Raw genomic sequence first — 13,195 nt, 5'->3', positions numbered from 1 at the left:
TTTTGTCATCTACAACACATTTCTCTTCTTCTTTCTTTCTTTTTTTTTTTTTTTTTTTTTGTCTTTTCTAGGGCTGCAGCTGCGGCATATGGAGATTCCCAGGGTCTAATCAGAGCTGCATCTGCGACCTACACCACAGCTCACGGCAACACCGGATCCTTAACCACTGAGCAAGGCCAGGGATCGAACCCACAACCTCGTGGTTCCTAGTCGGATTCGTTAACCACTGAGCCGTGACAGGAACTCCTCTCTCCTTTTTTTTCTTTTTTTTTAATTGTGGTAAAACATACATAAAATTGATCATTTCAATCATTTTTAAGAGTAGAATCCAGTGGCACAGAACACATTCACAATGTTGTGCAACCATCACCACCATTGTGTCCAGAACGTTCTTGTCTTCCTCAGCTGAAACTCTGTCCCCATTAAACACGAACTCTCTGTTCCCCCCTCTCCTCAGCCCCTGACATCCACCATTCTACGTTCTGCCTCTATGAATTTGACTGTTCTAAGTACCCCACATAAGTAGAATCACACAGTTTTTGTACTCCCGTGATTGGTTTATAAAATCAATTCTTCCCACCTTCCGTCCTTCCCTCTCTCCTTTCTTTCTTTTTTTTTTTTTTTTTTTTGGCTGTGCTGTGCAGCGGCTGGATGTGGGATCTGAGTTCCCAAACCAGGGATTGAATGCTGGCCACAGTAACGAAAAGGGTGACCAACCACCAGACCACCAGGAAACTCCCTAAAATCAATTTCTTTCTTTTTTGGCTTTTTCGGGCCACACCTGTGGCATATCAAAATTCCCAGGCTAGGGGTCAAATCAGAGCTGCATCTGCGACCTACATCACAGCTCATGGCAACACTGGATCCTTAACCCACTGAGCGAGGCCAGGGATGGAACCCGCATCCTCATGGCTGCTAGTCTGATTCATTTCCACTGAGCCACGGCGGGATCTCCTTCTGTAGCTGTGAATTTAAAACAAACGTATTGCTACAGTGAGTTTCATTTCCTTCATCATGTTTAGTTTTAATTCTAAACCTTCCCAGGAAAAGATAAATTACCCATAAAGGGAACACTTTTCCAGTTGAATAGGAACTGGGGTTATAGTCCTCAAGGCTGGGGCAGCTTATCTCTGGGGCTGCATGTATCAAGGGCAATTCTTCCTGGGTAGCAGGTGTACTTGGTAGGTCTCAAATTGTTCTTGTGACAACAGGGAACTCCAAGGCCAAACCCTTCAGATAGCATTGGCTTTACAAACCATGATCCCTCAATTCAAATTAAGCCTGTAAGATATGCTTTCATAATCTCTTAACATTACTACCTTATTTAGGTAATAAAAATTGTGTAACCCCTCCCCCCCTTGTAGTTTTCGTCACCATTTGATTAAGTTAGAGCCATATAGTGTCTTAGAAGTTGGCTTTTTCTTTCTTCCTTTTTTCCCCCCTCACTTGCTCTAATCCTAAAGATATAATAATAATAAATATTTTTCTGGCTCTGAAATGTATTTGCCACAAAGGCATATCTTTGCATAATGGATGAGCTCCTTGTTAGTGTCGTCAAAGCTATATACTCATGTTCTGTGTGTGAGCACATTTCATAATCATTCTTTTTTTTTTTTCTTTCTTTTTTGGTTGCCTCAAGGCATATGGAGTTCCCAGGCCAGGGATCAGATTTTAGTCATAACTACGACCTGCACTGCAGCTTGAGGCAAGGCCAGATCTTTAACCCACTTGAGTGAAGCCGGGGATGGAACCCACATTCTCACGGATGGTGGATTTTGGTTTTCGAGGGAGATCCTGGAAAAAAATTCTCTAAGGATACAGAGGGAAGACAAAGAGCTTTGCTGTGTAGTTCCAGTCACTTTGCTCCTGTGGTTGTGAGGTCAGCAGAACGTAAATATTCTCTAATCTTATCTCATGTATTAAAGTACTTAGAAGAGTACTTTAAAAATTAAATGCAAGGAGGAGTTCCTGTTGTGGCGCAGTGGAAACGAATCCGACTAGGAACCATGAGGTTGTGGTTCCATTCCTGGCCTCACTCCGTGGGTTAAAGATCCAGTGTTGCCATGAGCTGTGGTATAGGTCACAGATGCAGCTCAGATCTGGCGTTGCTGTGGCGTAGACTGGCAGCTGTAGCTCCAATTAGACCCCTAGTCTGGGAATCTCCATATGCCTTGGGTGCAGGCCTAAAAAGCAAAAAAAAAATTAAAAATTTTAAAAATTAAAAAAAAAATTAAAAAATTAAATGCAGGGAGTTCCCTGTTGTGACGCAGCTGAAACGAGTCTGACTAATATCCATGAGGATGTGGGTTAGGGTTCAATCCCTGCCCTTGCTCAGTGGGTTAAGGATCCAGTGTTGCTGTGAGCCGAGGTGTAGGTTGCAGACTCAATTTGGATCCCATGTTGCTGGCAACTGTGGTGTAGGCTGGCAGGTGTAGCTCCATTTCAACCCCTAGCCTGGGAACTTCCATGTGCTATGGGCTCAAAAGGCAAAAAAAAAAAATTAAATGCAAAGGTTTTTTAAAATGTTCATTGTATTCTGTAGATTTAATTTTTTCCACTAAGGCTATTCAAAGTACTTTGAAAATTAGAAATTTTTATACAGATGGCCAACAAACACATGAAAAAATGCTCAACATCGCTGATTATAAGAGAAATGCAAATCAAAACTACCATGAGATACCACCTCACACCAGTCAGAATGGCCATCATTAATAAATCCACAAATAACAAGTGCTGGAGGGGCTGTGGAGAAAAGGGAACCCTCCTGCACTGCTGGTGGGAATGTAAACTGGTACAGCCACTATGGAGAACAGTTTGGAGATACCTTAGAAATCTATACATAGAATTTCCATATGACCCTGCAATCCCACTCTTGGGCATCTATCCGGACAAAGCTCTACTTAAAAGAGACACATGCACCCGCATGTTCATTGCAGCCCTATTCACAATAGCCAGGACATGGAAACAACCCAAATGTCCATCGACAGATGATTGGATTCAGAAGATGTGGTATATATACACAATGGAATACTACTCAGCCATAAAAAAGGATGACATAATGCCATTTGCAGCAACATGGATGGAACTAGAGAATCTCATACTGAGTGAAATGAACCAGAAAGACAAAGACAAATATCATATGATATCACTTATAACTGGAATCTAATATCCAGCACAAATGAACATCTCCTCAGAAAAGAAAATCATGGACTTGGAGAAGAGACTTGTGGTTGCCTGATGGGAGGGGGAGGGAGTGGGAGGGATCGGGAGCTTGGGCTTATCAGACACAACCTAGAATAGATTTATAAGGAGATCCTGCTGAATAGCATTGAGAACTATGTCTAGATACTCATGTTGCAACAGAAGAAAGGGTGGGGGAAAAAACTGTAACTGCAATGTATACATCTAAGGATGACCTGACCCCCTTGCTGTACAGTGGGAAAATAATAAAAAAAAAAAAAGAAATTTTTATCTTTAATGGTATCTAAGTAACATGTATACAACTTAAAAAGTCAAGTAGAACTACTAGTCTTATAATGTAAAAGAGCATCTCTTCCCAAATCCACTTTCTAGAGACAGCAGATATCAACCTCAACCATTTCTTCTGGGATCTACTTCCATACTTTTAGACAACGTAACTATATTGCTTTCTCTTTTTTCTTTTTAAGGTGTAAAACTGATTTTTTAAAATATAAGTAGGAGTTTCCTGTGGCTCAGTGGGTTAAGGATCTGGTGTTGCCGCTGCAGTGGCCTGGGTCACTGCTGTGGCGTGTGTTCAATTCCTGGCCCGGAACTTCTGCGTGCTGCAGGTGAGGCCAAAAAGGAAAAAAAAAAAAAAATATATATATATATATATATATATAAAATCAAGTGAAATTTTAAAAAATTTATACAATTTTCAAAGGTCACACTCCATTTGCAGTTATTAAAAAAGAACCATATTCCCAGTGTCATGCAATACATCCTTTTAGCCTACTTATATCTCGCAGTTGGTACCTCCCACTCCCCCACTTCTATTTTGCCCCACCTCCTTCTCCACTGGTAACCACTAGTTTGTGCTCTACATCTGTGAGTCTGCTTCTTTTCTGTTTTATTCACTAGTTTGTTGTACTTTTCAGATTCCTCATATAGGTGATATCATACAGTATTTGTCTTTTTCTATCTGACTTACTTATTTCACTTTGCAGAATCCCCTCCAAGTCCATCTATGTTGCTGCAAAGAGTAAAATTTTGTTCTTTTTTATGACTGAGTAGTATTCCACTGTATATATCTATTCATCTGTTGATGGACACCTAGATTGCTTCCATATCTTAGCAATTGTAAATAATGCTGCCATGACACTGGGGTGCATGTATCTTTTTAAATTAGTGTTTTTGTTTTGGGGGGTTATATACCATCCCCAGGACTGGAATTACTAAATCATATGGTAGCTCTATTTTTAGTTTTTTGAGAAACTTCCATACTGTTTTCCACAGTGACTGTACCAATTGACATTCCCTCCAACATTCCCTTTTCTCCATATCCTTGCCAACATTTATTTGTGGGTTTTTTTGGCCACCCCATTGCATATGGAGTTCTCAGGCCAGGGATCAGATCCAAGCCTCAGCTGTGACCTATGCTGCAACTGTGGCAACACTGGATCCTTAACCCACTGGGTCAGGCCAGGGGTCGAACCTTCATCTCAGTGCTCCGGAGACCAGAGATCCCATTGTACCACAGCCATTCTGATGACGGTCATTCCAACAGGTATGAGATACTATCTTGCAGTGTTTTGGGGGTTTTGCTTGCTTGTTTGTTTGTTTTTATGGCTGCACTTGTGGCATATGGAAGTTTCTGAGGCCAGGGGTCGAATGTGGGAGCTGCAACTGAGGCCAAAGCCACAGCCACGTCAACAGAGGATCCGAGCTGCATCTGTGACTGACACCACAGCTTGTGGCAATGCTGGATCCTTAACCCACAGAGTGAGGCCAAGGACCAAAACCGAATTCTCCTAGAGACAATGTCAGGTCCTTAACCCACTGAGCCACAATGGGAACTCCTCTCATTCTGGTTTTGATCTGCATTTCCCTGATGATGAGTGAATCAAATCATCACTCAACATCAGGGAAATGTATTGCTGCTTCTTAGCTGCAGCTTTGATATTGTCTGTTGAGTCCTGTATTAGGATGAATTCCGCTGCAAGAGTCCTAATAGTGGTCCAAACAATGAAGGCAATTAAGTATTTCATAAGATGAGCCATCTAGAGGTTTGAGCATTCAGAGTTGGTCCGGGGCTCAGCGGTGTCAGGACAATACATACAATACATCCTTTTAGCCTACTTATACCTCGTAGTTGGTACCTCCCACTCCCACACCTCTATTTTGCGTGTTTCTCTTAGCATCCCTTCTCCTGTTCTGGCTGCAGGGGGCGCTACCACATCCCAAGCCTCTGCTCCTCACACCTCACACAGGACAGGGTGGAGAACAGGAGGGAAGGGGGTTGAAAGGGGAAAAGCTCTTGCTCTTTATCAGGAAGGAACACCTATGGAACAAAATAATACGAGTCCACGCTACAAAAATATCTCCATTTGTGTTGTAAACAAAACAATTTACAACTGTATTCCTTTCCTGTGGCTGCTGTAACAAATTACCAGAAGCTGGGTGGCTTAAAACAGAACATTATTTTCTCACAGATCTGGAGGCCTGACATTGATAATTAGATTCCTGGGCTGAAATCAAGGTGCCAGCAGGGCCATACTCTCTCCAGAGGCTCTAGGGAAAAATTCTTGCCATTCCTTGCCTGGTGACTGCTGACGTTCCTTGGCTTGTGGCCAATCACAGCAGCCTTCAGAGCCAGTGTCTTCAAAACTCTGCTCTGTCATTTTCTCCTGTGTGTTTGTGCCAAATCTCCCTCCTATGAGGATACATGTACTTGCATTTAGGGCCTAATCAAATAATCCAGGGTAATCGTCCACCTCAGGATCCTTAAATTCATCACATCTGCAAAGACTCTTTCTCCAAATACGGTGATGTTTACAGGTTCCAGGGATTAGGACTTGATATCTTTGGCCTAGTACAGTCACCAACTAAACCAATAAAGTTTTGGTTTGTTACTATAATTGACTGAGGTGAAGGTCTGTTAAATAAATTTGACTGGGCTTTGTGCTGTAACTCACAGGACAGAATTTCTTTTCTTTTCCTTCTTCTTTTTTTTTTTTTTTTTTTTTTTTAGGGCTGCACCCTTGGCATATGGCGGTTCCCAGCCTAGAATAGGAGCTGCAGCTGCCGGCCTACACCACAGCCACAGCCACGCCAGATCCAAGCTGAGTCTGTGACCTACACCAAGGTTGGATCCTTTAAGCCACTGAGCAGGGCCAGGGTGAGAACCCGAGTCCTCATGGATACCAGTCGGGTTCGTTACAGCTGTGCCACAACCAGCGGGAACTCTTCTTCTTTTTTTGGCTGCACCTGCAGTATATGGAAGTTCCCTGGCCAAGGATCAAATCAGAGCTGCAGCTGCGACTTACACCACAGCTTCATCCATGCTGGATCCTTAACCAACCAGGCCAAGGATCAAACCAGCACTGCCACAGAGAAAACTCTGGGTCTTTAACCTGCTGCACCACAGGGGGCACACCCCAGGACAGAATTTCTAATTTTTCCTTCCATTCATGGTAAAAAGAGAAGGACTTTTCCTCTCAGGTTGCTTTATTACAGAAATTGGTTTTTATCCCAAATTAAGTTACCTCAAAGTTACACAAAGTTAAGTTGACTCGAGATTTGAACGGGGATCTAACTCCTTCTCCTGGGGTAACAGAAAGAGCATCAGTTTAGCTCTCATTCTACCACCAACTGGAGGGTGGGCCACACATTCCCCTCCTCCAACTCTGATTGAGTCTTTGATCTTTAAAGTGTTTGGGTTGGCCTGGCCTGGCCTGGCCTGAAGAATCCTTGGCAGCTCTGACATGGTTGATGGACATTTTCCTGTCCACCCTCATTCCTCACACTTAGCTCTGAAAAATATGGGGCTTTTTTCAAAAATCAGATGCCTCCCCAGTGTTGATGTTCTCTTCAGGATCTAAAGGCCATTTGAAGAGGAGGGCTCAACTTGCACCAGCCAATATGGCAGGCATCACTGAACATGTGAAATGTGGCTAGTCCAAGTTGAGATGTAAGTGTACAATACACAGTGAATTTCAGAGACTCAGCTGAAGGAAAATAATGTAAAATCAAATTGGAGTTCCCATTGTGGCGCAGTGGGTTAAGAATCCAACATAGCCTCCATGAGGATGTGGGTTCGATCCCTGGCCTTGCTCAGTGGGTTAAGGATCCAGCACTGCCACAAGATGCGGCATAGGTTGCCGACACAGCTCAGATCCAGTGTCACCATGACTGTGGCGGAGGCCTGCATTTGCAGCTCCAATTCCACCCTTAGCCTGGAACTTCCCTAGGCTGCAGGAGCAGCTTTGTTTTTTTGCTTTTTTAGGGCAGCACTTGCGGCATATGGAGATTCCCAGGATAGGGGTAGAATCGGAGCTACAGCTGCCGGCCTACAGCTGGGCCTTGGCAATGTGAGATCTGAGCTGCATCTGCGCCCTACACCACAGCTCATGACAACACCAGATCCTTAACCCACTGGGCAAGGCCAGGGGTGGAACCCTCAACCTCATGGTTCCTAGTCGGATTTGTTTCCACTGGGCCATGACAGGAACTCCCCCAAAAAAGTAAATTTTATGTTGATGATATGATGAAATGATAGGTTTTTAGATATATTGGTTTAAGATACATTATTAAAATTAATTTTACCAGTTTCTTTTTATTTTATTGTCTTTTTGCCATTTCTTGGGCCGCTCCCATAGCATATGGAGGTTCCCAGGCTAGGGGTCTGATCAGAGCTGTAGCCCGGCCTATGCCACAGCCACAGCAGCGTGGGATCCGAGCCTTGTCTGCGACCTACACCATGGCTCATGGCAATGCCAGATCCTTAACCCAATGAGCAAGGCCAGGAATTGAACCTGCAATCTCATGGTTCCTAGTTGGATTCGTTAACCACTGAGCCACTACGGGAACTCCAAAAAAAAAGTAATTTTTATATTGATTATATGGCGAAATGATAGGTTTTTAGATATATTGGTTTAAGATACATTATTAAAATTAATTTTACCAGTTTCTTTTTATTTTTTAAAGCAGATGCTAGAAAAATTAAAAGCACATATAGGTTTCACATTATATTTCTTTTTTGCTTTTTTGCTTTTTTAGGGCCACACCTGTGGTATATAGATGTTCCCAGGCTAGGAGTCCAACTGGAGCTGGAGCTGTTGGCTTACGCAATAGCCACAGCAATGCCAGATCCAAGCTGTGTCTGTAACCTACACTACAGCTCATGGTAATGCCAGATCCTTAACCCTCCTGAGCGAGGCCAGGGATTGAACCCACGTCCTCATGGATACTAGTTGGGTTCATTACCACTGAGCCACGATGGGAGCTTCCACATTTTATTTCTGTTGCTGTGTTCTGCCTCTAAGACCTACCAGCATTATTGGCACAAACATGGAACTGCCTCCCATGACCCCTTTAAAATGGCTATGTGCCCTGGGTACCTAGAGGCCTGCTGATACCCTGCTCTGAGAATACTGGCAGCATTTTGGATTTGTGAAAGTATCAGAGTGGTGTCCCTCCTTTCCTCCTTAAAATGTACTTTAGGGAGTTCCCGTTGTGGCACAGTGGAAACGAATCTGACTAGTATCCATGAGGACGTGGGTTTGATCCCTGGCCTTGCTCAGTGGGTTAAGAATCCCACATGGCTGTGGCTGCGGCGTAGACTGGCAGCTGTAGCTCCGATTTGACCCCTAGCCATATGCACCGGGTATGGCCCTAAAAAGCAAAAAAAAGAAAAAGGTACTTTAAGAAATTGTAAAAGAATCTGAACCACTCTCTCATCCCCTTGAGGTAACCAACGTTATTTCTCGATGCTGAAAAAAACATAGGCACATATAGGGAGAGTTTTTCCCACTTAGAGCTTAGAAAGATGTAATGTTATACAATTACATCTTTTTTCCCCTCTTAAATTATAGTCAGCCTTCCATATCAATAGACTCTGACCTATTTTTAATTAATTAATTTGGGGAGTTCCCGTCGTGGCGCAGTGGTTAACGAATCCAACTAGGAACCATGAGGTTGCCGGTTCGATCCCTGGCCTTGCTCAGTGGGTTAACGATCTGGCGTTGCCGTGAGCTGTGGTGTAGGTTGCAGACGCGGCTCGGATCCCGCGTTGCTGTGGCTCTGGCGTAGGCCGGTGGCTACAGCTCTGATGAGACCCCTAGCCTGGGAACCTCCATATGCCGCGGGAGCGGCCCAAGAAATAGCAACAACAACAACAACAAAAACACAAAAGACAAAAAAAAAAAAAAAAAAAAAAATAATTTGGGCCGTGGTGTGCAGAGGCTTAACGTGGAATCTCAGTTCCCAGACCAGAGGTCCAACCCAGGCAGCCTCAGTGAAAGTGCTAAATCCTGACCATTAGACCACCAGGGAATGCCCCCTGACTTTTTTTGGCCACACTCATGGCACACAGAAGTTCCTGGTCAGAGATCTAACCCATACCACAGCAGTGACTGGAGCCCCTACAGTGACAATGCCAGGCCCTTAACCTGCTGAGCCGCAGAGGAGCTTCCCCTTGACCTACTTTTAATAGCAACATAACATAAGGTACTACCTAATTTCCTCACTGTGAACAGTCTCGTTGCTTCCACTGCTTGCTACCACAAACAATGCTACAAAAAATTTTCTTTCTATAGTTATTTTTTGCTTTTTAGGGCCACACCCACAGCATATGGAAGCTCCCAGGCTAGGGGTCAAATCAGAGCTGCAGCTGCTGGCCTACACCACAGACACAGCAATGCCAGATCCAAGCCGAGTCTGCAACGTACACCACAGCTCATGGCAACGCCAGATCTCTAACTCACTGAACGGGGCCAGGGATTGAACCTGCATCTTCATGGATACTAGCTGGGTTTGCTAACAACTGAGCCACAGTGGGAACTCAAATTTTTACCAATATCCCTATTGATGAGTTTTTTTTTTTTTTTGTCTTTTGTCTTTTTGTCTGTTGTTGTTGTTGTTGCTGTTGTTGCTATTTCTTGGGCCGCTCCCGCGGCATATGGAGGTTCCCAGGCTAGGGGTCGAATCGGAGCTGTAGCCACCGGCCTACGCCAGAGCCACAGCAACGCGGGATCCGAGCCGCGTCTGCAACCTACACCACAGTTCACGGCAACGCCAGATCGTTAACCCACTGAGCAGGGGCAGGGACCGAACCGGCAACCTCATGGTTCCTAGTCGGATTCGTTAACCACTGCGCCACGACGGGAACTCCTGATGAGTTTTTTTTTTAAAGACTAGCTCTTCAAAGTGAGATTACTATATTAAAGACTCACTACGTTTAAAATTTTGCTATTGCCAATATACTTACCAAGAAGGACACAGAGTTCACAATATCATCACAATGTATGAGTTAGCTTTCCTCACCTTTACCATCAAAAGATGGTGGTTAAAAAAAATCAAAATCTTTTGATTTTTTGCTAATCTGAGGGGTGAAAATATTCTCCTTTTCCCAGGAAATTGTATTTCCCTGACTAGCAATGAAGTTTCTTATTTATTGGCCAGTTGTACTTCTTTACCTATAAAACTGCCAGCTAGCATTCTCGGCCCATTTATCTCACCTTTTTTCCCTGTCAGTTTGTAGGAGTTCTTTGTATAGTATAGATATTAACTCTTTAGACTCCCACACTTGTATCTTCAGCCCAGACCTCTGCCCTGAACTCCAGATACAGAGCTAATTGTCCATTGGTATCTCCACTTGGAGAGGCATCTCAAATTTATTAGGTCTAAAATAGAATTTCTGGCATCCGGGGAGTTCCCGTCGTGGCGCAGTGGTTAACGAATCCGACTAGGAACCATGAGGTTGCCGGTTCGGTCCCTGCCCCTGCTCAGTGGGTTAACGATCCGGCGTTGCTGTGAGCTGTGGTGTAGGTTGCAGACGCGGCTCGGATCCCGCGTTGCTGTGGCTCTGGCGTAGGCCGGTGGCTACAGCTCCGATTTGACCCCTAGCCTGGGAACCTCCATATGCCACGCGAGCGGCCCAAGAAATAGCAAAAAAAGACAAAAAAAAAAAAAAGAATTTCTGGCATCCATCACATTCCCCATCTCAGTTAACGGCAACTAGGTGCTTCCACCTGCCTGGTGTCATCTTTAACTTCTTTTTCTCACAACTCACATCTGATCACACACTGTGTTGGCTCTGCCCTAAAACTATATCCAAATCTGAACACTTCCCCTGGATTCTACTGCGGCCATCCAGATCCATGTCACCATCACCTCCCTGCTGGATTTTTGCAGTAGTGATAATTGTTCTGAGCAAAGGACTATTTTCTCTTTGTTTTTGTCCATTTCACTAGCAGCCAGAATGATACTAATAAAACTATGAAAGATAAGTCACATCCGATGAATATCTCTGCTCTCTATACTACTCATTAAGAGTGAAAGCCGGAGTTGCGGTTGCGGTGCAGTGGAAACAAATCTGCCTAGTATCCATGAGGATGCAGGTTTGATCCCCAGCCTTGCTCAGTGGGCTGGGGATCCAGTGTTGCTGTGAGCTGTGGTGTAGGTTGACAGCTGTAGCTCTGATTCCACCCCCTAGCCTGGAAACATCCATATGCTGCGGGTGCGGCCCTAAAAAGTAAAAATAAATAAATAAAAAGGTGTGAAATCCAAAGTTATTTCAATGGCCCATAAGGGGCTACACCTCCTCCTCAACCTTATGATGTATTATTCAATCTGCTCCCCTCCTAGCTGTACCAGTTCTTTGTGATTCCTTGAACAGACAGGCATGCTGCTGTGCCCCAGAACTTTGAGACATGTACTTTCTGGCTGGGATGATTCCCCCAGAAGATGAGTTGTTTGCTCCCCTCATTACTTCAAGTCTTTATCACTAACAGGCTATATGTTTTACTTAATTGATAATTATTATCTGTCTCTCCCCACCAAAATACAAGCTCCAAGGTCGAGATTTTTGTCACTTTTTTTTGGCCGTGCCTGCAGGTGTGTGGAAATACCTGGGCCAGGGGTCAAACCCAAGCCACAGCTGTAACCAGAGCAACAGCAGAGACAAAATCCGCTCCTTAACCCGCTGAGCCACCATGGAACTCCAGTTTTTGACATTTTTTAAATTCACTGCTGCATCCTTGGTGCTACCGCACAGGGTAGGTGCTCAAGAAAAGTTGAACTTGTAAGCAAATATTTCCCTGAGTTTATCACATGTTCTTATCTTTTGGATGCCTTCTGCTATGCAAAAGGTTTTGTGTGTGTGTGGCTTTTTAGGGCTGCACCTTCAGCACATGGAGGTTCCCAGGCTAGGGGTCTAATCAGAGCTACAGCTGCCGGCCTACACCACAGCCACAGCAATGCCAGATCCGAGCTGCATCTGCGACCTACACCACAGCTCACGACAATGCTAGATCCTTAACCCACTGAGCAAGGCCAGGGGTGGAACCTGCGTCCTCATGGATGCTAGCCAGATTCATTTCCCCTGAGCCACGACCCAAACTCCCCAATCTTTTTATTTACATACATGTCAGTTTTGAAGTTTTCCCTCTTTTATTTAAAGTCTCAACTTTTACCCCCTCAAGGACCTTTCTCTCGACTTCATTTCCTACTTTATGCAACTTTTTATTGTGGAAAATTTCAAGCATATACAAGAGTGATAGAAGTCATTCCTCGTTGGGAAATTCCCTAAAGGCAGCGGTGGCTCTGATTTTCTTTTTCTTTTTTTTTTTAAACTGTCTCCACCGTCTGCAACCTCTGGGAATGTGTTCCCAAAGACGGATTTAAAGGCACGAGGGTTTCTCCCGGGCAGATGCCTCTCAGGTCCCCTCAGACCGCGCAGCACTGGCGGCACTCCCGGGAGCCGTGTGCTGACCGAAGGCGTTCGTACTGGTTTCTCCCGCCAGGCCTGGCCTTCCCGAAGACACTCTCACTGCCACCTCCAGGCGCGGGTTTGGCCTAGGCTGCCAGACGCGGAGGGGCTCTGACTTCCGACTGAACAAAGTTTTTCCTTGGGGCCCGCCAACCCCGGCCCCACCCAGGTCAGAGGCCACCACGCCGACTAGGCCTCTCCGACGCTCAGCGGCTCCCAGCGCGCGTATTCCCTTCTCTAACCCTT

The sequence above is a fragment of the Sus scrofa genome, chromosome 2 (assembly GCF_054392235.1).
Source record: "Sus scrofa isolate SSC_HxYL_T2T_F1_AM1 chromosome 2, Sscrofa_HxYL_maternal_Yorkshire_Landrace_v2.0, whole genome shotgun sequence".
NCBI classification, from domain to species: domain Eukaryota; kingdom Metazoa; phylum Chordata; class Mammalia; order Artiodactyla; family Suidae; genus Sus; species Sus scrofa.
The sequence above is the reverse complement of the archived record's forward strand: the minus strand, read 5'-3'. Positions refer to the sequence as shown.